The sequence below is a fragment of the Callorhinus ursinus genome, unplaced genomic scaffold, assembly GCF_003265705.2.
Source record: "Callorhinus ursinus isolate GAN/ISIS: 27379988/994484 unplaced genomic scaffold, GSC_fseal_2.0 scaffold1, whole genome shotgun sequence".
NCBI lineage: Eukaryota > Metazoa > Chordata > Mammalia > Carnivora > Otariidae > Callorhinus > Callorhinus ursinus.
In genome coordinates, this window is record NW_027397063.1 from 16,088,321 (window position 1) to 16,113,482 (window position 25,162).

Genomic DNA, 25,162 nt, shown 5'->3' on the forward strand with positions numbered 1-25,162 from the left:
TACTGGGACTTCATGTAAAAGGAAGAAGCTAAAACCACCTCAGGCAAATAACTAGATTTCAGAAATTCTCATGTGAAATAGATCAAATAAATTCATGTCACAGTGGTATTGTATCTATTGACCCAGGCTAGGATAAGACATTTCACATAGGGAAATTTGCTTAGCAGAGGACCTGTTAACAACTTAAACCACAGGCAAGCAACTGTATCTGTCAAGACTTTGTGAAACCCTCTGCAGTGAAGGCAGAAAAATAGGAAACATGTCTAAACACAAATTAATTGTGTTTTATTTTCCCTAACCTGACAATCTGTTCACTCTTAATATGAAGAAAAAAATAATCCAAGTAAGAAAAATGACTATAATATTTCCTTTCATCTAATTCCAATGAGTTAATAATCATGTCTTAAAAGGAACACATGCAATACTTAGTTTTTTACATCATATGCACTAATCATAATATAGGACTGCATTGTAAAATTCAATTTACTCTTGTTTCAGCACATTATAATAAATATAATGACAAATTAAACTACTTTACACTTTTTAACACATGCATATGGATAAGACAAAAATGAACAGATGTTATTTGAAATGTATATCAAAATTTAAAATATATATCTTTCTACTTAATTGTAAAGCCAAACATATGGACCGAGTAGAGATTACCCTTAATTTAAGTCAATGTACTGTTAGTAAGAACCCATCATGTACGAGGCTCTTTGCCAAATGCTTTCAAGAAATACTGATCTTTAATTCTCAGTTATATTGAAAAAGATACATATGGTTTCAAATGTACATACAGAGGCTCAGAGAAGTGTCATTGTATAGATCACATATCTGTCAGATGATAGAACTGTAAATAGAATCCAAGACTTCTGTCTCCAGGTCTAGCACAAGCCCCACAGCAAATGTAACCCCCTCACTCCATAAGCACCCATAACAGTTTTCAGGCACTTGACACATTTAAAACAATGTTACCTGCTGTTCCCATTGATATTCTTACACAGATCAAGTTTTCAATCAATTAATAAAATCTACTTAAAAATATTCAGTGAATTATTTATTTGGTTTAGTGGTCTTACTTAAGGCCTGAATAACATGAAAAATGTTTACAGTTTATTTAAATCATTTTGTGTTCATTGAATTTTTTTTTAAAGATTTTATTTATTTGACAGAGAGATTGACAGTGAGAGAGGGAACACAAGCAGGGGGAGTGGGAGAGAAAGAAGCAGGCTTCCTGAGTGGGGAGCCCGATGTGGGGCTCGATCCCAGGACCCTGGGATCATGACCTGAGCTGAAGGCAGACGCTTAACGACTGAGCCACCCAGGCGCCCCCATCATTGAATGTTAAAGCACATAGCAAAGAGCTTAAGAATTATGTGTTCATTTTCTCTATACTTTCTATAAGGTTAACCTATTTTAAGCCATAGCTTTCTTTAAACATATAATATTTTGATTACTTCTGTATTTATATCTCAAATTGGTATCTCCTTGGTAAAAAGCAAATGCATATATCTAACTCTAAAAATATTTCATTCTCTTCTGCTCTCCTATGCATGTTCCTATTGTTTCAGTCATCTTTTAATAATGTAACATACTTGAAGATATGCCTCTCTCTCTGTTGGCCTCTGAGATCCTCAAGGACCAGGTCTTTTTTTTTTTTTTCTAATATCTGGATCCCCAGGACTTCACGTTGAAATAATAGTATGTTTAATGGATTAATGAGCTATCGTGGTTTATCTTGTTTAAAGCCTGACTTCAAGAATTGAATGTGGCTGATATGTAGAAGTTAAATGAAATTTAAATGTTGCTGGCTGTTAGAACCCAAATGGGAAATTGTAAAGAATTTGTTATCCTTGAAATCACATGTCACCCAAGTGAGTGACATTTTACTGTCCACATATACAACTGGGAGTGATGACTATCCAAAACCTCCTCTTCTTTGCTGGTCCTGTTGCTTTCATTGCTGCTGTTGTTAAAAAACTAACTACATAAGATCAGAATTAGGCACATGCTAGACTGTTACATTTTACACTTGGGACTATTAATAATTTTTATTATATGCATATTTTCAGTGATACTCATTTTCATTGATATTTCAGTAAAATACTTGGGATATGAGTTTATGAGCAAGTAGACTATCTTACCCAAAATATTCCCTTTGATACACCATGACCAATTTGTTTCAAATATTTGAATTAACTTAGATTCTTTTTGATTAGTAGGAAACCTTTTTCAGGTAACTCAATGGGAACTTCATATAAGAGTGTGACTAATCCTGGAAACTGTAACTGTTACCTCACATGACACAAAAAGGGGTCTTTGTAGATATGATTAAGTTAAGGATTTTGAGATGGAGAGGTTGTCCTGGATTATCCTACTGGGATAACCATGCATATTTTTATGAGAGAGAGGCTTAGGGAGGCTTCAGAAGAGATTTGAAGAGACTGACCTGGATGTTTAGTGATGTAGCTACAAGCCGAGGAGTCCCAGGAGACACCAGGAGCTGGAAGAGGCAAGGCATGAATCTCCCATATGGGCTGTTGACATGTTGATTTACATACAGTCGTACTGGTTTCAGACTCAGAAATCCAGAACTGTGAGAAAATATGTTTGTGTTGTTTTAAAGCACCAGGTTATTTGTTATTTGTTAAAAGCAGACATAGGAAACTAATTTAGATAGATTTTTTTCAGAAACTTTTTTTTTTCTTTTAAGATTTTATTTTTAAGTAATCTCTACACCCAACCTGGGGCTTGAACTTACAACCCCATGATGGAGAGTCACATGTTTTACTTACTGAGCCAGCCAGGTGCCCCAGAAACTTCTAATTAATATGTTAAAAGTATCCATAAACATGTCACCCTATAGCTTAGGGAGAGATTTCCCTCAAGAACCTGATGCTTATTTGAGTAATTTCTTAGTGATCATATTTCTATTTTAAGTTCTGGGGAGTAAGAATATTTTGGTATTTTGCATCAGAAGCTACAGGTTTTTAAATTATAAAACAAAAAACTACAAATTCTTAGAACACTGCATAAACAGATATACTGCTAAAAAAATCAAACTTTAAAAAAATGATAGCATTAGAAAATATTCTCCAAATAAATCAAGGAGTTAAATCAGTAGGTATATGGAAATTATGCTCTTTAAATATCACTTAATATTTTTAGTGATTAGGTTTTCCAAAATGAAACTCAAGTAATAATTTAAAAAAAGATTGTCAATTCTAGCCCATCTACATAAGTTTAGCTGCAATATGATTCTAATCAAATCACAAATGGAAATTAAATTAAGTCAATTTTGATTTATACCTGAGGTGTCTCAATCAGAACATTTCATCAAACTAATCAAACTAATTCCCACCTAATGTTATGAAGGTAATTGGTGCAAAGCAACAGAAAAAAAAATTTTCAATAAGCATTTCAAGAGCTAATTTCTATTACTATGTACTCAAAATCAATAGAAATAGAATAGACATATATATGTATATACATACGTGTGCGCCTAAATATATTACATTAATAATCCATAATTATATGCTATCTTCAAAAAACCCAGCAATTATTATTTTAGCCAATTTTAGCAATTAAATACTTCCTTTAAAAAAATCATAGAATCAACAGAATAAGACACTCGAGGCCTGGAAGTAATCTTTTTCTTTTTTTCTCATTTGGATATCCATCAGCAAAGATGAATAAAACCTGGAAAACAGTCAGGTAAGTTTTCTCTGTTTCTTATTTTGTAAATAGTTGGAAGTAGCAATTTCTTTCACCTCGTGCACATATAAAGAATTGACACATATTAAATCTTGTCCTTTTATTTTGAAAATTAAATGATTAAGTGCATAGTGTTTAGTGAAAAGACACTAAAAGGCTTACTATTGAAATCGTTTTCTCCATGTACACATTTATCTATGAATCACCAGATTCAACAACTTTAACTTTTAAGTTTTTCTTATGCTACTGACTGGCTTTTATCTATTTAATATATGTATTATGTTATCTCTTGATTCTTAACTTTTTTTTTAACATATATTGTATTATTTGTTTCAGAGGTACAGATCTGTGATTCAACAGTCTTGCACAATTCACAGCGCTCACCATAGCACATACCCTCCCCAATGTCTATCACCCAGCCACCCCATCCCTCCCACCCCCCACCACTCCAGCAACCCTCAGTTTGTTTCCTGAGATTAAGAATTCCTCATATCAGTGAGATCATATGATACATGTCTTTCTGATTGACTTATTTCACTCAGCATATTGATTCTTAACTTTTTAATGCTATCCGGTGCCTAAACCTTATAGAAAAAGAAAATTTAGGTTCCTTACAATATCACCTCCCAAACCACCACACATACTGCCCTGTTTCACTGTCCTTCCAAGATCCTTACACTAGAAACTTTATTTGAAACAATATTCAGTGTTTTTGTTATTAGAATACAAATATTGCTTACAACTAAGTAATGTTATTATATATTTTAATTTATACAATGTTCTCTGTTACTCAGAATTCATATTTGTTTGTTCTTTTAGCTCTTTTTTCCTTGCAGGTAAACACTCATTAACCTGAAAATTTCTGTTAAGTTGTAAAATTGGAACACTTCTCTCCTTAGAAAAAGAACACATTAAATAATTTACTAGTTCTATGTTTTCTTCTTAATGACCACTCTCCTATATGTCTCTATTTTAGGCTGGTTAAATTCTTTACCAATAGAATCACACAAATTTCTTTCTGTTTTTGGTAAAGAGTATTTTCTTACAGTTTTCTCAAAAAATGGTTCTTCAAAGATAAAATTGCTGTGCCCGTGAATAAATAAAAATTCCTTTATTTCTTGTAATGATTGACTAATGTGTGGCCGTCTTTTAGTCAGGGTATACTATATGTGGTCATCATCAATGAGAAAATCTTATTGGTTTCATACATTTTGATCTATTTTTATTCATATAAAATCCAAGATCCTAAGATCAAGATTCCATCCATCCAGGGCACCACCCTTCCTTATGACTTTGAGGTCTCAACCAGAGAGGTGTATAAAGGAGAAACAAAAAGTAGGATTACGTATGGGAAATTTTTTTGTGACTGGCCTGGATGTTCAGTCCATAATGAATGTGTCATTAGCATATTCACCCTGTTAACCAGAACTCAACCACACAGCTACACTGATTACAAGAAAGTCTGGTAAGTGTGGCTTAGCTAACTAAGCATGTGTCCAAGTAGATGAAAAAATAGGTACTTTTTGAAAGTAATATATATTTTAATAAATATGATCGTGGTGAGAAATTACAGAGCTTTTACCAAATCTGTATATGTGTTAAAGCTAAATAGTTTTGGTACCAATAATAACATATAATCACTTACCTAGTAATTATCAAATACAAGGTTACAATAGTGAATTTGTGACTCTGAATAAACCATTGAATAAACCATTACTATCCTGTGCCTAAACCAATTTCTTATCTATAAATGTGGGTACTTTTAGCATCAACATAATAGGGTAATTGCGAAGACTGAATTATTTCATTGACATTAATTACACAAAAATGTGCCTGATACTTGGTAAGCACCCAATAAATTCTAGTTGTTTATATTTGCATGTGTAGTTTAAAAAAATATATATACAATCCTAGAAATTATGCATTCCCTCCATTGTTACAGATAAGGCAAACAAGCCTCAAAAGGTCCTTCAAAAGTCAATTTTCACTTCTTTAACAAATAGTAAGCTAAGACTGTATGAAATTAAATTTTACCAACATGGACCAGGATAAAGCTAATTTATATAAAATAGATAACATATAAAAATATGATCACAATCTAACAAAATGTTTAGGCTCTTTTGCTAGTAAGATTTTTCAAATTATTTTTAAATGGTAACCACTGTAATATTTCTAGACATTAAATGTATTATACCTACAGAAATTAAGCTTAAATGTATCATACCAACCGAAATTAAGCTTATTTCCCCCAAAAGTTCAAAAACTCAATGTGAGAAGCATTTTCAGTGAATTTAACAATAAAAAGTGATTAACTTGCTAAGTATATTCTTTCCCCCCTTCTTTATTATGCTTTATGATACCTGGTAACTTATAAATCTCTAGCCCTTTTTAAGAAGCTATAAAGCTAATGAAAGATATGCTCAAGCAAAACAGAATGTAAATCAAAAGACCTAAAAAGATATATAAAGCACCTTCAGTTGGATGTCCATATTACAGACCCTAAGAGCATACAATCCAAATGGCATTCAGAAAGCTGTGGATTCCTGGTGGAAGTCTTCAGGGAAAAAACAAATGGAGCTGATGTGTTTGAACACAGAAGTACACTGTTGAAAGACAACTGGATACATTGTTTACTGGTATAAAATTAATAACTACATAGAAAATTATATAAATGAAAATAATTAGACAATAGTTAAAGAAAAATAAAGAGATGCAAGAGAAATGAGGAATTGTATTACATCACTTAGACTCAGTATTGATCAGTGTTTGCATAGACATCATGTACAGATTATCTGTTTAACCAAATATTGTGATTTAACTGTGAGGAATGACAAGGATGAAAATGTTGGTTAGAAGACTTTATCTACCTTGCAGCTGTCATGAGATTATGGATAAAATACATAAATCGTACAATAGCCATTCAATTATGTAATCTAGAAATATAGAGATAAGTTCTATGAAAAATTACCATATGAGTTGAGGAGGGCTGCTTTGAAAGTGGAAAAGAGATAAAGAACATAAGTTATCATTGTAAGACTTCTAGACGTATGTTTTTAAAACAATGAGGATATATTACACCAATGAAAACTTTTTAAATGTTTAAAATTTATTGTTGGGTATAGATTTTTCTGATTCACACGTTTTAAGCAAACAGCTCTATTTTCAAACATGGACAATTACATTCCAAATGAAAGTTGCTTTCCATAATGTGTATCCGCCCTTCAATTCATACACAAAGATTTGTCCATAACACTGTATGTTAATTAGACTTAAAAAAACTTGGCAAGAAAAAACTAAAATAAAATGCAGTTGTCTGTCAGAAAAAAAGAAAAGATTTGTCCAAGTATCCTGTTTCAAAACAATCTTTCTTTTTCATTTATTTTGTAAATCTTTTCTTAATTAGCATCTATATTTTTTTATATACATTGATTGAGAGGAAAGCATTCTAAATCCGGCAGAATATTGGTCATATTTACATTAGATTTTATAAATATTTGAGACTGTTTAAATATAAACATGTATGAACGCATACATGTCTTAGGTATTTATTTAGTTTGCAGACAGTTCTAAGGGTACATGTGCATTTTTGAGCTGTAGTTTGGAACTGCTGTCTCATGTCTAAGAATTTGAGAGAAAAACCTGCACTCATCAGAAAATGGTGTCTCTCCAAACTTGTAGAATTGGGTTATTTTTTAATTTCACTTGTTATTTTTCTTCCTAAGTCTCTTAGCATTTTAGAATCCCTTCCATTATGCCCCAATCCTATGAACATCCTGCAAATAAAATATCTGTCCTTAAAATATGCTAGATTTTAATCCCTACTGTTAAATGACTTAATCAGTATTATTTAAGATAAGTCACTATACCTTTCTATGCAGTAAACATACTAAATTCTTAAGTTTGCCCATGGCAATGACTCACAACTAAGTGATAGTGGTTTCATTAGAAATGCAGAGAGACCATAAACATCATTTTATACTATCCAGGCTCCACCTCTTTTATAGAAATGTAACGCTTCAAAAAGATAATAGGTTAGTAAATGTCCTCCAAACCACGTCATCTCTCTGTGACTATATGAAAACCTATATTAAAAAATTCAAATTTATTATGTTGAAATACAAAACTCTATTGATGGCAGGTACATAAAAAGTCAATTCTTTTGAAGGAAAATAATGTAAAAGCACGAGGTTTAGATTTCAGAACTTTAGTGGTAAGATGAATATGATAATATATAAATGGATAATTTATATTAGCTTTATACTTTTTAGTTGTTGCATCTGGAAGTGAATGTAACAGAAAATGGACCATATAATCCAGAGACACCATTAATAGATTTTGAACCATTTCTGTTATTTTCCCCCTTTTGGTATGCAATGTCTTATTAGTGCTATATAGTTCAGTAACATTTCAAGCTGTTGAACTTTAGAACACAGTAGAAATGTGCAATTATATTTGGCTAATTCACTTTGAAGAATTGTTAGCATGTTCTGTAATTCTATCATTTAAACCTTCTCCTTAAATTTTATCTGTTGATAATTTCAATTATTTTATATTGCCAATAAGTCACTGATGACTATACCCGTGAGATTTTGTTATAGATGTTAGTCAGAGAAGAAAATTAGCTTAAATTATGTACTGTGCAAAGCCAGCAAATTTTTTAACACTGAGAATTGGCACTTAATATTAACTTTATACATGGATTGTTTGGGTGTACTATTCTTAGCAGATAATTTGTGTCAGGTGCCTCTCCTCAATTTGCAGCACACAAACTTGTACATGCCCGAAAAACATTTTTCAGCTCTCTTTCTTACTGGCTGGCTCACTAATTTTATTTTGTTTTTCAGGATGAAGGCATTTCTGATAAACATATTGCTGTGGTCAAATGCTTTTCAAGGTTTTTGTTTTGTTTTGTCTTGTTTTTTTGTGATATATGATCAGTACTTATAAAGCTATCACAGTACCCTTCCCATAATTTCCCACTGTTATATTTTGCCTAGAGAGCACCCTATATCTCTGGTTCCACACTGTCCATCTCTGCAAAATTTTCTTCATAATCTGCCCAACTGTAGATTCCAATTCTTAGAGGACTCAACACATAGCCTTAGAAAGTTTAATTAACTATTCTTTTTTTTTTTTTTTTTTTTTTTTTAGGGAGAGGGAGAGAGAACCTTAAGCAGGCTCCATGCCTAGCATGGAGCCCAAGGCAGAGCTAGATCTCATGACCCTGAGATCATGATCTGAGCCGAAATCAAGAGTTGGACGCTTAACCCGCTGAGCCACCCAGGCGCCTCTAGTCAACTATTCTATATACCTTCTGAAAACACTGCCTCTTTTTTTTTTTTTAATTACACCATTATGCATTGCTTTATTTTGAACAATTCAATATAGGAATTTACAGTATCTTTAAGTAATGTTATTCATGATGCTTATTAGTAGTGGCTTATGTATTAAAGATTAAAGTCTTCAGTGTAATTTAAAAACTGCTTGTGGCCATGAACCATATTTTGTATTTCATTTAAACCACATGGTACCTCCCATAAGGCTAAGTATTTTGGCAAGTCAATTTGCCAACCCCATTTAACTGATACTTATTTAACTTTTTTATTGCCTACCTACTGTGTGCCAGACACTGTACAAAAGTGTTAGGTACATTTGTCTCTAATATCATGAAGCTTTATTCAGGCTCTTAGTAGTAACAATTCCTTAATTTGATGACTTATGGACGAGTATATTTAAAAGTTTTATGCCTAATGAAGTCTACGCTTAATGAAAAATTCATGCTAAGTTGATTTCACTTTAGGATTTTTATATGTTGTTTGTCATCAATTAAAAATTGAAAAATAGCAATGGATTATTAAAAATTAGACAATGGTGAATTTGGGGAATATATGAATTTTGAAACTTCATCAAATAAAACATCATTATCTATAAAACGAAGGAAGCTTTTATTGAGTGTTACTCAACTGATAGACTGTCTTCATCCAAAAGCCAAGTGAACTCTTAAAAAACCTCTTCCTGGCACAAGCAAGTAAGAAAACATGCAGAAAAAGGCAAAGTTCTGAAAGTCAAAGAGAAGTAGCATAAAAGGAAGCCAATTATGATGAAAATTGCAGATACAGAGGAGATATACAGAGGAGATTTAATGCATATACATATGCATTAAATGAGAGAATTCTCTTAAAATCTTTGAAAATATGAAAAAAAATCTCTGAAAATAGGCAAAGACATAGCTGTAGGCAGAAAAAATCAACTGATAAAGTGAAGCAATATGGACAGAAAAACTGAAAACACAGATATACACACATGCATTTTATGTCAGATTTTAGGTGACGGTTTGGCTAGGCCACAGTACCCAGATACTTGGTTAAACACCAGGCTGGAGGTTTCTGTGAAGGTAATTTTAAAATAAGATTAACATTATAAGAAATAACTTTGATTAAAGCAGATGACCATCCATAATGTAGATGAGCATCATCTAACCGGTAGTAGACTTTAAGAGAAAACGAATGGGGTTCCCAAAGAAGAGGAAATTCTACATCCAGACTGTCTTCGGGCTCAAGCTGCAACATAAACACCCCCAGATCGCCACCCTGTGGGCATACCCTGGAGATTCTGGACTCGCCAGCCTCTGCGATCACAGGAGCCAATTCCTTAAAACAATTTTTTCCTCTGTCCTTGATACCTGTAATTAAATTTATATCTGTATGGGGTGCCTGGGTGGCTTAGTCGGTTGAGCATTGGACTCTCGATCTGGGCTCAGGTCACGATCGGGAGATGGTTGGATCCCCTGGCCTCAGGCTCCTGGTTCAGAGCTGAGTCGGTTTGGTACTCTCTCTCTCCTCTGCCTCTCCTCTCTCTTTGAATGAATAAGGATCTTTAAATGTGTATCTGTATCTGTCTATACACACATCTATCTACATTCCTATCTCTCTCCGCCTATTTACTGATCTATAGATTTATGTATCTCTGTATATTTGCCTATATATCTATGGATAGAGAGAGATCTACAGATAGACGGGTAGATAGATGGGATAGGTAAGAAGACAGACAGTAAGGCCCTGAGGTTGTTCTTCAGGGGAAAGACTTGAACTGGCAGCAATGGTCTCCGGGGACAAATTGTGGATAGCTTGAATTTGCCAGGAGGAACAACTGGACTGATGTGCAATGCGTTCAGGTTGCTGTGGCCTCGGACAATTACAGATCTCGAATCGGGGTCCAGCGTTTGTGCTATAAGGCTGCAAGGCCTCCCCCTTCCCCCCCACCCTGCGTAGTCTCTGCCAAAGCCTACTCTCCCATACCTGGGCAAGCCTCTCTGGCAAACGACGGTGGTGCGGCGCCTCTGAGCCGGGAGCTTTCAGGCGACCACGAGAATTGGGGTTTGCATGACAAGCAGTGGGAACCAGGTAAGTCTGGCAGCAGGGGCCTCCAGCATCCGGGGCATCCGATGTTTCCCGCTCCAGGGTTCTACTGCCGGCCGCGGTAGAACCCTGGAAATCCCGCGACATCGTGTGAGATTGGGCTGCTTCGGAGAAGAGAAGGGTCAAGTCCGTAGTGGCTCCGTTCTGATGCTGCAGTTCTCGGTGCTGCCCCTAACGGTCAGGATGTCCCAAACCATGTTCTCCGTGATATCCGTAAGTTCGCAGCTTTGAGTTTTCCGAATGAAGTCTGAAATTGGCCCCGGTACACAGAGGACAAAGAGACACTGGAGAAAAAGGCAGAGCACTCCAGATTGGTAGGTGGCAGTTGAGTAAGCAAGATATTAAATAACAGAAATTCAACTGAGTCCATTTTAAAGATCTAATTGGCTTTATTAAGTGATTCATGAATTGGTCAGCATTGTAACTATGAAATAGAGGGGTACAAAATGGAAGTTTTTGTTTTTGTTTTTGTTTTTTTTTTTAAATAGGAGGGTGGGGCAAGAAAGTTAATAGCAAAAGAAAAGGATTGTTTGCAAGGTGATTTTCCCTTAGGGGGAAAAGCAGGCGGTCTTATGCAGGTGATGTCTTCTTTCTTTGGGAGATGGAAAGGGCCCAAGTGGCATACTCATTGGCACTGATTGAACAATTACAGGCTGACCAATTAAGATGACATTTCTGGGGGCAGGGAGGAGTTGAAATTGCAGTTAGATGAGGTATCAAACCCCAGTTTGGGAACCTGGTCCAAGTGACACCACTTTGGGGCCTGTGTTTTTTTGTTTTGCTTTTTGTTTTTACAAAGGGAACTTAGATATGAGGCTTGTCTTGGTGGCCGCAAAATGAGTAAATCTCTGCACACACATACTAGAATCTTGAATTTATATAGATGACTCATTGGGGTCCAGATCATCTCAGTAATACATCGCTATCTCAAGAGCTGCTAGTGTGGGAAAAGTGGGCCAAATGCACATTCCAAGGACAAAGGTCGGTGGGGGAGGTGGGCAGAGTGGAAGGCTGGCAGGGTAAGGAGCTTCTCCAATTGCCTGGCTCCAACTCACTGGTCAATTGGTGGTCAGGTCTTCTTGATGACCTTTTGATCAGCTCATAAAATCTTACACACCTCATCTTAGACAATGTGACTTGATCAGTCAGTAAATGGTTTTATTAGCATGGAGGTGGTTCATTTGGTGGCTGTCTGGCTGCATTGGAGGCAGATGCCACAACAACAATATAGACACATGTGGGAGAAAACACAGATTAAGATAAGGATTCCCAAAATAAGTACCAATTTTGTTCTACCAAGAGCCCCGTGATCTGAATCACTGATTCATTAAGTCCCCTAAGCTGGGGGTCAGACCACTCAGGGCAGTCACTTGTGTCCTTATGTGACTTAATGAAGATGACACATTAGCAGATTCATCAGTTTTGAACACACAGCATTCTGTTTGTATAATGGCACAGGTGCCTCCTTACGAGACAGTAATAATACCCAAAGCCCATCCTAGGACAGTTTTCTACTAAAGACATTCAGTGTTTAATAAGACAGGCTTTTTTGGCTATAATTTAAGGTGCGCTTGGGTGAATTTACTAAGGGCTTCTGTGTGTACAATAACTTCTTCCAGGCCAATGGAGGGAACAAAGGCAGTGGCCAAATGATCATTCCAGTGGGAAATAGAAGGTGCCCATCTGGCCTTGAGAGAGAGGCTGGCTACTTTTGTTATAGTGGGACAGATTCTATCCTGTGCCCAGGGAAAACCCAAGGTGCAGTGGCCCAACCACCTGGTGGAAGCCAGCGCCAAAGATTTGTGCCACACAATCATTGGTTCCCACTCTGGATGACCCAGTACATATCCAGTTATGCTACTAGTCAGCATCAAACCAGTTGGTATCCTTTAATGTGGCAGAATGACTACACAGTTCCAGTGATATCCATCCCATATCACTGGTGCAGTTGGGTTGGTTCTGTTTAGAGTGATTTTTCCGTTCCCAACATAGGGGTGCATGAGTGCTCAAAAGTTCATAACCATCCCAAATCTGAGTTGTAGCCACTCATGGCTCTGATGATGGTATTTTTAGGATCCTTCCAGTTAGCCATTTGATGGCCTGCCTATGTAGTTTGATAGATAGGAGAAAAGAATACACATGCACAGTGTGATGGCGGATGAATTGAGAGTACTAATCCTAGCTTGTTTTCCTTAATGTACTGCAACAGTGCCTTACATTCTCTACCCTGAAGTGGTGATACCTACGATGGCAATCTTGACGAGCTAGTGAGGGTATCTGTCCACATACCCAAAGTTGGGCTGATACTTCCATCAGGGACCCATCCCTTGACTGGACACAACATGAGCCGCAGAGTCTAAGGTCAAAAAGACAGCTATTTAGTAGGAACTTGTATGAGGAGGTCTTCCTTCTACAAAAACTTACATTTGTGGCCTGATCCTTGTATGTTAATGTGGCTCCAGCTTTAGGAACTTAACCCATTGTGCATAGCATACGTGTTGACAAGAGGAAGCATCACTGTCAGGCAGGGAGGGACGGACTGGGGATCAAGTATGCCAGGCCAAAACCCCTACATTCTCTCCTCTTTTGTGTATGTTCCATTCCAGGTATAGTGCATTACAACAGATTCAACTTGCAGGAAGAGAACAGGATTCCACTGGAGGTTGAGTAGTTCCCCCTCACACAGGGAAACTGTAACTCACCCACTTCGCTGGACATCCCATTGCAAATTCCAGTGCCTGCCCCAAGTGATAATGCACAGCACATGGATCCATAGTGAGAGAGCAATGGCTGTTTCCCTCAGCTTCAATACCTTTATGGTGTTGGGTGCCTTGGCAGGAGTTCCCATCTGGCATGGGGGGAAGCGTGCCCTCCTTGCTGATCATTCAAATATATTAAAACCTGGGATAGTACTTTAGTCCATTATGCCGACCAAAGTGGTTTTACTTGTTAATAATGTTAAAGGCTTTAATATTCTGTTTTTCCTTTCTACCAAACCTGCTGCTTGTGGATTTTTGGGGAGGTAGAACCTCCATTTGGTTTCATGTTCTTTTGCAGTCTTGCATATAATGGCCTTTGAAATGTGACCCCTGATCACTGTCTGTTCAACGGGGTTATCCATACATGGCACTCAGTTTTTCTAATCTCCTAATGGTGGCAACCCGGTTTGCTTGGCAACAAGAAAGGTTGGGTTAGGCCACATGCAATGTCCACACAGACCAAGGCATATTTAGAACTTTCACTCAGAGGGAGGGAGCCAATATAATCAATTTGCCAAGGCATCAGTGGTTGAAAACTCTGGAGGATGGCCCCAGACTCCTTTGGCCGTTGCTTTGTATATTGTTTAGAATACACAGGACATGCTGTCACTTCATTAACCAAGTCAGTGTATTTCAAGGGCAATCCAGCATTCTTGGCAAGATGCCATCCCACCCAGGGGCTAAGGTACCAGCTCTTTCTAAGCACTCAGGCTGCTCTGTTTACTGACTTGTTGGTTGCCCAGGCTTATACCTGGGCTAGGGCATCAGCTTCCGGAGTGTCTTTCAAGGGGTGGTAGCACCTTATGAACCAGGACATGGAAAACAGTGAGGACTGCTTCAGGCTCTTGCAAGTGAACCCAAGTATCTTTCCACATATTCCGGCTTATTCATGATCATCCACCCCTTGGCCTCCCTTTGTCCAAACCGTAGGGTTAATCGCTTTAGAACAGTCCAGTTGTCATTGCAAAGGGTTTATGGCAGGGCTTCTTAATGATCACTAGGCAAACCACTGAGTTCAGTACACTGGCTGTTGTGGTTTGTTCCTGTTTCCATCCAGGTGGTGTCGGTGTTGGGCTGAATAGTGACTGTGGTCCACGTGGGTGGATTGCCCCAGCTAAACCCATCTCAATGTTTAGTTATTTCTCATTTTTAATTAGATAACACACCACACAACTCAATATGTTATATAATAATACAAAAATAATGACAGTAATAGAACTACAAGCTTTGTTATTTGTGGTTATGAAGACACAGATATTATATGTTTATTTTCAGTGTCAGTCACTGAAATACCAAAAATTGGAAATGTCATTAAATTGAATAAAGATTTTGATTTAAATTGCGCATTTAGATATTAACAAGGATGTGGGGCACCTGGGTGGCTCAGTCATTAAGTGTCTGCCTTCGGCTCAGGTCATGGTCTCAGGGTCCTGGGATCAAGCCCCACATCAGGCTCCCTGCTCAGCAGGAAGCCTGCTTCTCCCTCTCCCACTCCCTGCTTGTGTTCCATCTCTCACTGTGTCTCTGTCTGTCAAATAAATAAATAAAATCTTTAAAAAAATAGATATTAACAAGGATGTAATATTTTCCATCTGAAGCTTAAACTCTTCCATGTTCTCAATTTAATCTACTTTCTATCTTCAAAAGAACTTGAAAAATAAATGATAATGAATTTACTTTTATCCTTCATAAATACTTTAATGTAGGGTTGACTCATGAACAGGAAGATATGCATTCGACCCTGTCATGAATCTCAATCAGTAAAATACTCTGAGAATAAATAGCTTTCCCAGTGAAGCAAATTAATTTCTCCAGGACAGCAGGTAATTTAGTTAATCATCTTTTCTACCTTTGTACATAATACCCTTTTCTCCTGAAACAGTTACATTTGCCTTGAGGGGAGGAAATTGCTCAACTCCAGAAACCTTTACTCATCAGACTTACTTTGCATTTATATCCAAGGCTCATTTTGTTTCACAATTTCCCCGAATTTGTCTCCTAAAAAACGAATATTTATACCAGTATGTTTTCAACCTTTCTGAATATTTTAAATACTTTTGGCTCAAAACACCTTAGCAATTATCAGGATGAATCCATTATTGTACTACTATAAATATACAGATCTTCACTTTATTTTCAGACTGAATGAACTATATATTATACTTAGCTGTCAGATTTCCATTTCAGGAGACTCAATAGGGAAACCAGGAGATATCATTAATGTAATTTAAAGTAGAGACTAAAAACAAAAATTAGTATGAAATACTCTCCTGCCATTGATTTAACAGAAAAGACTTTAAGAGCAAATGAGCAGTAAAAATATGTGGTAACAACAGACATAAATTGTTCTTTGTTTTACTTAACAAAGCACTACGACCTACCAGTTTATGAAGAAGTACAGTTACACTCTCAACACCAGAGTTTGATGGCATTGATTATGTAATATGGCTGTTAACACCTAAAGCAGTGGTAGCTTAAGCAACACTGTAATAAAAAGATTACTATGAGCACATCACATTAGGTAGGCAGTACAATAAAATTTTCTAAGGCTCTCTAAATATTGTAATTTGGAGGAAAATATAAATGATGGCCCATTGATTTCTATATATTTTCTGCTTTATGCAACAAGAATAAAACAAAAGTATCACATAAATAAGTACTTGTGGCAGTAATATATTGAAAAGTGTATTATGAAAAATTTTCATTTTTTCACCAAGAAGATTTTATTTTTAAACTCATTGGTCTATGCACTTAAATTGCACAATAATGTTGTAGGGGAATAGAAGAGATAAATAAATGGAAGGAACTTACTCAAAAATAAAACTTGAGGGCCACGTACAAATCACAGTGAGTTTCAGATTGTGACATTTATTGTAAATGGCACTAAAACATTAAGAGTTCTGTTGCAAAATTATTGTTTTATCTTCCAATTAAATGAGAGCATTCATCGGAGGTTTAAACAAAGTGGTTCACAGAAGAGAAATATTTCTGTCAGACCAGACGAGGATTAAGGATTTCTCAATTCTACATCCATCTCTGAACAGATTCTACTCTCCAACTTGCATTTCATTATCTGCAAAATGGCAAATAGAATGACCTATATTTTCATTAACGTTTGAAGGAAAGGGGATGAGCATGCTTCCATTCCTGCTATAATGCCAGAATTATCTCTATGCTATCCTAAAATATAAACCTCTGAGTGACTTTAAACTTCCCTCTGCCTTCTACATATTAAATCAAAGGCCGCTTTTTCTTGCTTTGTTCCGAAGCATAGTTTTTATTTTATGTTACCTCAAAAGTACAGTATGAAACAGGATGAGGGTATAGGCAATACATGGGGTGGCGGGGTGCATAGTGTGGGAAGGAAAAGTCCGGGAAGAGGCAGGAGAGGAGATAGAGATCTGCAACTGACTTCTCATGCCAGTTGTCAAAGACTCAGTTCATCTAGAACATCTGAGAATGGTAGTTGCCTCCCAGCATTGTCCATCAAAGGAAGGTTGTCTGGGACATTTATCACTGGGCTTCCATCCTTTCAGTGTTCTTGTTGGGAGGGAGGAGAGACATTAACTCACTTCCCAACTGCACTTGTCTATGGTTTCAGTTAAGAACCTGTGGCAGAAAGCAGAAAAATGCATAGCATGCACTTGAGGTGGCATACTGAAAACAGGTTGACCTTGAGGTGGGATGCAGAAAAACGAAGGATCTGTTACACAGAGCTCTATCTTTTTAGAAGTTGGTTAACATCATCATTATGCTGGTGCACCCTGCCCACCCTTTATAAAAATATGCCTCACACGATTTATGTTTTGTCAAGAAATCAGAGTTTAAGTGGAAAGGATTCTTACCATCCACACTTAAAATGGCCCCTGCTTTTTGCTCTGTGGATAAGAGGAAGAGAGAGAGGTGACTAAGAGTGGGGAGTGTTACACTTAGAAAAGTCTAATAATATGACTCAAAACCTTAAGGAGGGGGATTTAGGAGTAGAATTTCTAGAATTCCTAAGAGACAAAGGAAAGGGCATGTTTTGTTTTTTGGTAGAAGTAGATGACAAACATTCCCTTCCCTTTTTGATTATCCCTTTGACTTTTCCAAATGTTCCAAAAACTATATATAAAAAAAAATCATCATACTTCTAAGAAAATATTTTGCAAATAATGGTGAGAAGTACATCTTTATAATAAGTCTTTATATTTGATAATGCAAGTCCACCAACTTTGTCCCTCTTTAAGAATATTTTTTCTATTTCTGGCCATTACCATTTTTCATATACAATTTATAATCAGCCTGTCATTCACATACACTGCTGTAATTAATTTAAATCAGTGTTGAATTAAATCTATAATCAATTTAGGGAATCAACATAAAGTATTCTTTGTTCTATGCATATGATCTATCCCTTCATTTATTTCTATTTTTTTAAGTTTTATTTAGGTATTGTTGCATATTTTTTTTGTGTGAAGATCTCGCATGTGCTTTGTTGCTTTAATGAGAGATATGTGATTTTTAGGTTCACACAAAATTGATGGGAAAGTACAAAGAATTCCCTTATACCTATTGTGCTCACACATGCACAGTCTCACTATCAATATCCCATACCACAGTGGTACTTTTGTTATAAACGATGAGATGACACCGATACATCATTAACACCCAAAGCCCATAGTTTACATTAGCATTCACTCTTTGTTATACATTTCATAGGTTTTGACAAAGATATGATGGCATGTATCCCTCGTTCTAGTATGATACAGAATAGTTTTGTTGTCCTAAAAGTCCTTTGGTCTCCACCTATTTACTCCTTCCTTTCCCCAAATCCTGGCTGCCACTGATCTTTTTACTGTCTCTATAGTTTTGCCTTTTCCAGAATGTCATATAGTAAGAATCATATAGGATGTGGCCTTTTCAGATTGGTTTCTTTCACTTAATAATAAACATTGAAGATTCCCCCATGTATTTTCATGACTTGACAGTAAATTTTTTTAAGCTTTTATTTATTTATTTGACAGAGAGAGAGAGAGAGAGAGAGCACAAGCAGGGGGAGCAGCAGAGGGAAAGGGAGAATCAGGCTCTTCGCTGAGGGCTGAGTGGGGAGCCTGGTGTGGGGCTCGATCCCAGGACCGTGAGATCATGACCTGAGCCAAAGACAGACGTTTAACCAACTGAGCCACCCAGGCATCTTGACAGTACATTTCTTTTTATTGTTGAATAATATTCCATTATTCTGTGGTCTGGATGTACCATAGTTTATCCATTCACCTACATCTTGGTTGCTTCTAAGTTTTGGCGATTATGAATGAAGCTGCTATAAACATCCAAGTTTGATTTATCTTCTAATATTAACTCAGCTTTGCAATAAAGTAAACTTAGCCATTATATATTATCTAGTTATGTATTGCTGAATTCAGTTTGTTAATTTTGCTTAAAATATTTGAATTTATATTTATGCCAGAGATTTAATATAAGTTTCCTTTCTTGCCCTTTCCTTCTTTGCAAGGTTATAGTATTAATAATATGATAGCCTCATAGTTTCCTTTCTTGTACTGTCTTTGTAAAGTTTAAATATTAATGATATGTTAGCCACATATAACGTCTTGGAAATATTCCCTTTTTTTCTGTTCTCTAAGAGTCTCTAAGAAATTGGTATTAATGCTTCCTTAAAATTTTTAAAAATTCTCTAATGAACCTTTTTTGTCAAGGTTGATTGACAAAATTGTAGATTTATTGATTAAACTATTTCATAAATATAGAACTGTTTTATTTCTAATTCTTACAGAATTCGTTTGAAAATCTGTCTTATTTCTAATTCTTATAGAATTAGTTTGAAAATCTGTTTCTCAAGAAATTCCTCTATTTCATATAATTTAAAAAATTATTGGCATAAATTTGTTATTCTCTGGTACCTTAAGATCTAACTGGTAGAATTAATTTATTTTCATTCTGATAAGCTATAAATTGCTTCTATTTAATTTTTGATCAATCTTTCTGGAGATATGGGCATTTTATTAACTTTTTCAGAAAACCAACTTTTAGCTCTGTTGGGTTACTCTTTTAAATGAACAATTTCTAACTCATTGTTTTTTGTTCTTATCTTTATTATATCCTTTTTGATGTAGGATATTGATTTTTAGCCTCTCTTTATTTCTGATAAATTCATTTTTAATGTAAATTTCCCATAACATTTGCTTTGGCACATCCACAAATTTTATTTTATATTTTCATTCCATATCAACTCAATTTTTTTTTTCAAATTTAGATTTAATCTTTAACTTACAAGTTGCATTGTATTATTTGCATATAAGTCTATTCCTTAATTTCTACATATGTAGGTGTTTTAGTTATATTAAGTTTGAATTTAATTCTGAAAAATTTTATTGTTTAAAATTTTGTTTACATTTGATTTATGGCCTATTGCGTTTTAAGTTTGGGCTGTATATATTCTATTTTGGTGAATGCCCCCTGTGAATTTGAAAATAAAATGTTCTGCTGTTGCTCATATAATGTTTCATATATAAAAATAAGGTATAGCTTGTCAATCATAATGCCAAATCCTTTATTTACTTACTGGTGCTATGGTCCGTTTTATAATTTACTGACAAGTACTTTTTAAAATCTGCAGTAAAATTAAGGATTTGTTCTATTATAATATCACATTTTACGAATACAGTAAGTAAAATATAGTTTTTAAGATATAATAAATAAAAATTAAAAATATATAAAATATCATTTTTATCTCTAGTAACATATCTTGCCTAACATTTTATTTTAGGCAGTATTGATCTAGCTATGCTAACATTTGTGTGTGTGTGTGTGTGTGTGTGTGTGTGTGTGTGTGATATCTTTTTATTCTTTTTCTTTGAATGCTGTGTATCCTTATAAATACATAGTTCATAAGCAGTGAATAGTTGTAGTACACTTGTAGTATAGTTACAGTATGCAGTTGCTGGTTGACAATTTATTTTCTAATATTTCTAAGTGGAATATTTCTTTGATTTACACTTAAGGGTAAACATATTTTTTAGATTAAGTCTACCACTGTACTCTTTGTTTGCTATTTTTCCACCTGTTCTTCTTTCTCTTTACCTTCTTTTAGATGGATCAAATACAGTATTTTGTTTATCTCTTTATGAATATCATGATTATAATTTTAATCACTTTTTAATCAGATCCAATTAAAAAGAATAATGTTCATTTGAGTAAAAAATGGGCAGAGGAAGATAATGTGAAGTTTTGTATTTGCAATGATGCAGATGGAGCTAGAGGGTATTATGCTAAGCGAAATAAGTCAGAGACAGACAAATACCATATGATTTCACTCATATGGAATTTAAGAAACAAAACAGATGAACATAGGGGAAAGAAAAAAAAGAGGGAGGCAAACCATAAAAAAGACTCTTAATTTTAGAGAATAAACTGGGGGTTGATGGCTAGATGGGTGATGGGCATTAAGGAGGACACTTGTTATGATGAGCACTGGGTGTTAAGTGTAAGTGATGAATCACTAAATTCTATTCCTAAAATCAATATTATACTGTATGTTAAGTAACTAGAATTTAAATAAAAACTTAAAACATTAAAAAAATAATAATATTTAAAAAATGGGCACAGGACCTGAATAGACATTTTTTCCAAAAAACATACCAGTGGTCAACAGACACATGAAAAGATGCTCAACATCAGTAATCATCAGGGAAGTGCAAATCAAAAGCACAATGAGATATCATCTCACACCTGTCGGAATGGCTAGAAGCAAAAAAGCAATAGAAAGTGTTGACGAGGTTATGGAATAAAAGGAACCCTCATGTACTATTGGTAGGAATGCAGACTGGTACAACTGTTGAAAACGTACGGATGTTCCTCAAAAAAAATAAAAATAGAATTATGATATGATCCAGTAATTCCAGTAATGGATATTTACCCCTCAAAATAAAAATAAAAACAGTAATTTGAAAAGATATATGCACTTCTATATTTATTGCAGCATTATTTACAATAGTTAAGATATGGAAGCAACCCAAGTATCCATCAACAGATGAATGAATAAAGATGTGGTATGTGTGTATGTATGTATGTATGTGCACACACATACACATATATACACACTGGAATAATTCTCAGCCATAAAAAAAAATGAGGTCTGCCATTTGCTACAATATGGATGGACCTAGAGGGTATGTTAATTAAAATAAGTCAGACAGAGAAAGACATATACCATATGATAAATGAAAAAAAGAGACAAATGATAAAATAAACTCTTAAGTACAGAGAACAAACTTGTGGTTGCCAGAGGGGAAGTGGGTGGGGGAATGGGTGAAATAGATAATGGGGATCAAGAATGTGCTTATTTTGATGAGCACTAAGTAATGTACAGAATTATTGAATCATTATATTGTATATCTGAAACTATTTCACTGTATGTTAATTATACTTCAATAAAAATAATAATTTTAATCATTTAAAAATATTTAATGTTTATATTATGTATCTTTGACTTGTTACAGTACATCCAAAATTAATATTTTTATATTTGTAAGAATAAGAAGCACCTAAGAAACTTTTAAGGAGAACAACTCTTAAATTCCAGTTGTTTCTGGAAAGACATGCATGTATAATATATACAGATGCATGGATCTTTGGTGTATAAATACCACTTGAGGGTTAGCAGATATCTCCAGGGAATGGTCATGCTTAGTTCAAGCTCAGTTAGTTCTAACTCTCCTCTCTCTGGAATCTTGGCTCCTCAACCCGTAGCCACTTTCGAAGTCTAAACTTCAGTCACAGTCTTTCCAATTCAGTTGCAATGAAGGAAACACCAAGCTGCTGCTCCCCAGAAGGCCTCTGTTCTCTCCACTTACTGTATTGCTCTTCCTCTCTCTGCAGTCTTTTGATTGACTTGATTGCTCTTTGTAATGAAGGGAGTGACTTTTCTGGAGGTACTGGGGGTAATTTTTTAGAGTTTTTCTCAGTGAGAAGATTATTGTAACAGCTGCTGTCTCACGTCCAGAAACAGACATTTGTCATAGTCTCTTTATATGCCTTCCTGACTCCCTTCAGTACCCAACACAGTGTGTGGTACACATACTTCTTCAAGAAATAGTAATTTAATGAAACATTGTAGAAGCCACTTTAATAATGCAACACCTTTAAAAATACATGGAAATGAGAACCATGTGAAATACTAAATCTATGAGTACTTTTTTATTGTTATGTTAATGACCATACATTACATCATTTGTTTTTGATGTGTTCCATGATTCATTGTTTGTGCATCACACCCAGTGCCCCACGCAGAATGTGCCCTCTTTAATACCCATCACCAGGCTAACCCATCCCCCACCCCCTTCCCCTCTAGAACCCTCAGTTTGTTTTTCAGAGTCCATCGTCTCTAATGGTTTGTCTCCCCCTCCGACTTACTCCACTTCATTCTTCCCCTCCTCCTATCTTCTTCTTCTTTTTTTTTTCTTAACATATATTGCATTATTTGTTTCAGAAGTACAGGTCCGTGATTCATCAGTCTTGTACAATTCACAGTGTTCGCCATAGTACATACCCTCCCCAATGTCTATCACCCAGCCACCCAATCCCTCCCACCCCCCACCACTCCAGCAACCCTCAGTTTGTTCCTGAGATTAAGAATTCCTCATATCAGTGAGGTCATATGATACATGTCTTTCTCTGATTGACTTATTTCACTCAGCATAAAACCCTCCAGTTCCATCCACATCGTTGCAAATGGCAGGATCTCATTCCTTTTGATGGCTGCATAATATTCCATTGTGTATATATACCACATCTTCTTTATCCATTCATCTGTCGATGGACATCTTGGCTCTTTCCACAGTTTGACTATTGTGGACATTGCTGCTATAAACATTGAGGTGCACGTTCCCCTTCGGATCCTTACATTTGTACCTTTATGGTAAATACCCAGTAGTGCAATTGCTGGATTGTATGGTAGCTCTATTTTCAACTGTTTGAGGAACCTCCATACTGTTTTCCAGAGTGGCTGCACCAGCTTGCATTCCCACCAACAGTGTAGGAGGGTTCCCCTTTCTCCACATCCCCGCCAACATCTGTCGTTTCCTGACTTGTTAATTTTAGCCATTCTGACGGGTGTGAGGTGGTATCTCGTTGAGGTTTTGATTTGGATTTCCCTGATGCCGAGTGATGTTGAGCACTTTTTCATGTGTCTGTTGGCCATTTGGATGTCTTCTTTGGAAAAATGTCTGTTCTACTTTGAGAATTATCTGAAATACGGAGTGAATTCTTTTAAATGAATAACAATGAAAAATGTTAAGTGTTATATAAACTATTCATTGTAGAGAATCTGACTAAAGGATAGGTAAGTAAAATAATGATCATAATGGATTATAGTAAATACATTTATAGATATAGTAAAGAACCATCTGTGAACAGGGAAGAGGAGCATTTTACTCCTACTATACTGAATGGCGATTTGAGAAGGCTTCCTTGAGGTAAAACTTTGCCTAAAACCAGAAAGTAAGTTAATAATCCAAGTAAAGAATAAGGAAAAGGTCATTACAGACAAGAGGAATGGCACATGTGAAAGCCCAGAGATATGAGAGTAAATCTACAACAAAAGAAAGGGCCATGCAAATGTAACTAAATGCTAGGGGCATAATTGACTCCATTAAATATTAATCAAATAAAGAAATGGTAGAATTATAAATCCTTGACATTTGTTAATCCCATAGTAATTAACCCCTCAGTATGAATAGCCTCAAGAATGGTTCTGATAAATTATGAAAGATATCAAGATACAGAGGAAAATTGAGTTATTGAAGAGTAGAACTCTAACCCATATTAGCTCATGTTATTGAGAAAAACTGCTATGTCTTCTACAAAATATTCACTCCTGCTACTTTTGGGGGCAGTGTGCTTCATTGACCAATCCTTTTTCTGCTGAACAGAGAAAGTATTTTCTTACAAAATAGATATTCTAGATAAAAGCCCAATACTGCTTTGACAGAATAAGTATGGTTAGATCTCTATATTTATTAGTGGTACAAGTGGCTTAAAATACAAATCTCACTTACCTTTTTCAAATGGAAGTATTGATGTGTTTTCTAAAAAATGCAATGTAAAATAAAGAGTCTTCCCCTGCAGAAAATTTTTGGATTGAAGAAGGAGAGTATTTTATGGTCACACCTCAGTTCTCAGTGCTGCCAAATAGTAGGCACTCATTAGATTGTACTTAAATATAGGAAAATGAACCACAAGTGAGTTGTTAAAAATCATCACTTTATTAGC